The sequence below is a fragment of the Poecilia latipinna genome, unplaced genomic scaffold (assembly GCF_001443285.1).
Source record: "Poecilia latipinna isolate Pla-1442-1.1 unplaced genomic scaffold, P_latipinna-1.0 Scaffold178, whole genome shotgun sequence".
Lineage (NCBI taxonomy): Eukaryota > Metazoa > Chordata > Actinopteri > Cyprinodontiformes > Poeciliidae > Poecilia > Poecilia latipinna.
The window spans coordinates 102,527-106,344 of NW_015112794.1; the positions used below are offsets into that span (position 1 = coordinate 102,527).

The window sequence follows — 3,818 nt, forward strand, 5'->3', positions numbered from 1 at the left end:
TTATTAATGATCGCAAAATAAATTTCAAGCCTGGAAACCTGATATTGTAACGGACTGAATGTTATGTCTTTAACTGGTCGGCTTGTGGAGCGCAGGCGGTTGCCATGGCAACGGGTGTGTTTAAATGACAAAGTGAGATGGAGAATAAAAAGGTGTGAGTGGTTTAGAGTTGATCACCTGTTCGGGTTGTTTTACCTTTGTTTACCTTTGCCTTGGCGCATCACAGCCACTGTAGTTCCTGAACGTTCAATAAACGACAAACTTGGACTAATTACCACGTCATTCACAACAAATATCAAACACGGTAAATATGTTTCATTAAGTATTTAACAAACAAATGGCTTCTACCGCGATAATTATGTGAAATTAAATTCACATAATTATCGTGTAATTATCACATAATTATAACTAATGTGTCTGCTATTTATCCTGTTGTTCCTCCAGGCTGGGAAAACCAGGCATTCTTCTGTTGGTTCATGTGCTTCGTCCTACATCCAAAGGCCACAAGAAGAATTAAAAACGGCTCATGTCAAACTGTGGACCACAGTTTGTCGGATATGTGCAGGTATGTGGTTATTCTAATGATCCTACTTCTTTGTAGAAGCACTTTCTCTTTGGCTTTGCTTGCTATCTGAATGTAGCTGTGCTTCTAAATATATTTAATAAATTTTACTATTCGTCTTTTTATCATGATGCAAGCCAGTGTTGAAGCCTTCGTCATTGCCGTGCAACCAGGACAGCCCTTCCTCCTGCATGTTGGTGAAAACAAGAGCAGCACCAAAGACACTGCACCATCAGTGATCACAGGATCATCCAAGGTAGCTTCAGATGAACTTTCAAAGCACACTTCACCTTCAGTGCAAAGTACCATGGATTAATTTACAGTTTTCAACATTGATGTGACTTGCACAACAATCGAGGAGTTTAAGATCCTTGCTTTTACTTTACCTGGCAGAGTGGACACTCTTTATTGTTGTTGGAGCTATTTATTCTTTATTTTCTTTATCCATTTGAATTTTGTTAGTTTATTCTTAAATGTATATTTTTTGTATTATTTACAGAACTTATTTGTAGGTTAATAATTGTTGATTTTATTTATCTTTTGTTTTATTATTTTTCTTTATTTTTTTCTAAGCAAACAGGAAGTGAGGTGGGTTGGTCCACTTTCTAAGTGTAGGGGCCTGGTAAAGGACCAGCAGGCATTTGGGTTATGGGCCTACGGTTTTTACCAGTGCAAGAGAGGTAGCAGAGAAAACAAAAGGAAGTTTGGACTTTGTAATTGTTTTTTGCAAAGATGTGAAAATAAATCATGAAGAACAATTTACAAGTTTGGATACTGAACCTTCTTTTGCTTGCGTTGAAGAGAGAAACTTGACCCCAGTGCCTCAGTGGCTTAATGGAACTTTTGTTGGCTGTTTGGTTTGACAAACAATCGCCACTACAATTATGCTGATCATTTAAATGCATACTGTATCAATAAGAGGATTTGTTTTATCTTCTTCCAATTAAGGACTTGGTTTATTACAGTCCCTGTGGCAAGCAGTTTTCTGCATGGTCAGTATTGAAGGCCATATTGTCTATGAGAGGGTCCAGCCAACATTCCAGACAGGACAGTGTTGTCCATCTTCTTCATCTTCAGCCTCCAATATCAACATGAGGCAGCCAAGACTTTGGAGTTCATTCAACGGTAAATCCATTCCTATAATACGTTTTTTACAATGACATGGTTTTAAAGCAAGTTATGATTAACATTTGACAAAGGTGGTGATGTTTTCTCTTTACGTAATTAAAAACAGCTTTATTTATATATTGTACCAGCTGTATTCAAAATGCCACACTATTTATATTCTCAGGAATTTTCCCATTTTTGATTTAGTTTTTTAGTCGCTTCATTGGGATTAACCCAGAAAGGGGCACAAAAGCCGGTCATGGGAAGATGGTATCCATTGGTCTTTTGAATGAAAGACCATTCAAAAGAAAAAGTGACGGTCAATGCTCATCAAAAACCTGATGGACTTTGAGTGGCATCTCATTCAGGTTAGTTGTTGTCCTTTTCTTTTATTTGAAATATTTCTGTTTCCATATTATTTAGGATCTAAATTATATTGTCTTTTCTTTTTCCATGTTGGACAGTGCCTTCATCTGCGTCTAATAAAGTAAGTGCCACTTGGACTCTTGAAAACCATTAATAGTTCATATTTTAAAACCCTGTTAGAATTCCACATTATTTCAGCCATGTTGAATTTTAGATTTTGGAAGTCATTTTTCTTTGATTTGTTTAGTGATACCCAAAGCATGGATATTTCTTTAAGAACTGTGTTTTTATGTTCATAAGATTGTAGAAATTAATGAGTCAAACCCAGTTTATGTCGCTGTAAACTGACAGTCTTCAATTTTTATTCCAGTGTTAGTGAAACTATATATTGACTTTGAAGGCCTTTTACCAGTTCTCTGAGGAATGGTTTTGTGTTATTTGTTTTGAATGTTTGAATAAACTGGAAATATATGTGGTTTGAGGCATAGTGGTGCCTTTAAATAAAAATTCTGTTCTGAAGGTTACTTATCGCATCCTCTTTTGTGTTATGTGAAGTTCTGATTATGCAGATTATGCATTTTAGAACCGCACCAATTGTAGCACTTCTAAGAAGCCTACACTGGGTCAGGTATTAATGTTCTATCGTAAAACTAAGACTGTACTTTAAAAAGTATCATTACAGTTTTCTTGGCAGTAGCTTATTCATAAAGTGAGTGCAGTAGTAAAACTAAATTTACTTTAAAAATACTGGAACTCTACTATTTGAAGGTATATTTACTTTAACCACTGTATTTTACGGTGGCCAACAGGTACAAACACCCAGCAAAGACGAGAAAAGCACATGCAACAAAATAGAGATGCAAACAAAAAATGCTGAAAAGAGAAGTGATCCAGACCACTAGGGGGAGTCGAACAAAGAACAGCTTGTGTCCGAAGTCAGGTTTTGCATCTTTGGGTCCTCGACGACCGGAAGACAGAAGCTGTAGCTTTCAGCTAGCTGTTTAGCCTCTACCTTGGCGTTATGTTGCTTAGCAACTGTGACAACGTGAATCACGTAGCGGCGAAGAAAAAAAACGGACTCGAAATATTTTTTTTCTCCTGATTTCTCTATTACTTTTCACTTTTTGTAATAAAGGCTGTTGCATATTTAAAAAAAATATGTTAGTCTGATTCTAAAATGTTCAAACACGTATAGCACATTTACACAAGGAATGTAAGCAAAGTCACCCTTTTCAAATACTCTCCAGATCTCGGGTAAGACAATACAGTTTAATCAAATTATTGTATTTTTAGGCTTAAGTTTAAAAAGTCAAACCGATTTGCTCAGGAATAAATGAAATATTTTAGTGAACCAAAATATTACAACTAGATGTTACCTGATTTAATGGACTCTTTGCACCTAGGGCGCTGACGTCACATCTCCATGAGCCAATGCGGCTCATTTGTTTCCGCTTTGAGTTACCATGACAGCTAGAAAAGACAAAGTCGTATTTGAGACGCAAATAAAGCAATACTATGAACATCGGTGTCTTCCTAATATAATGGGCTTTAAAGTTTTCATTAATTTCCAGGCAATCCTGAATTAAGAAGTCGGTGGCTTGTAAATATTTGTCGTTACCAGTTAAAGCTAACGCCACACTTCGTCAAAGTTTGCAGCCTTCACTCCGAATCAGCTTCTTTAGCCTAAATGTACCGAGGGGATACGGATGGTAAATAAAGGAGTCTCCCTGAGTTATTTCCATGGAATCACTTCTGTATTCAGCCTGAAAGAGCGAGTGTATGG

At 36.6% G+C, this 3,818-nt stretch overlaps 1 long non-coding RNA gene across 2 annotated transcripts; it reads left to right on the forward strand.

Moving 5' to 3' along the window:
- The first annotated feature begins 313 nt into the window (after positions 1 to 313).
- Positions 314 to 1,946, forward strand: LOC106946136 (uncharacterized). Of its 2 annotated transcripts, XR_001424703.1 has the most exons (4): positions 314 to 565; positions 704 to 818; positions 1,511 to 1,687; positions 1,885 to 1,946. It is a non-coding gene; the product is annotated as an uncharacterized LOC106946136 (long non-coding RNA). The 2 variants fall into 2 exon arrangements; XR_001424702.1 differs by lacking the exon at positions 314 to 565 and having other exon boundaries at positions 575 to 818.
- The last annotated feature ends 1,872 nt before the right edge of the window (positions 1,947 to 3,818 follow it).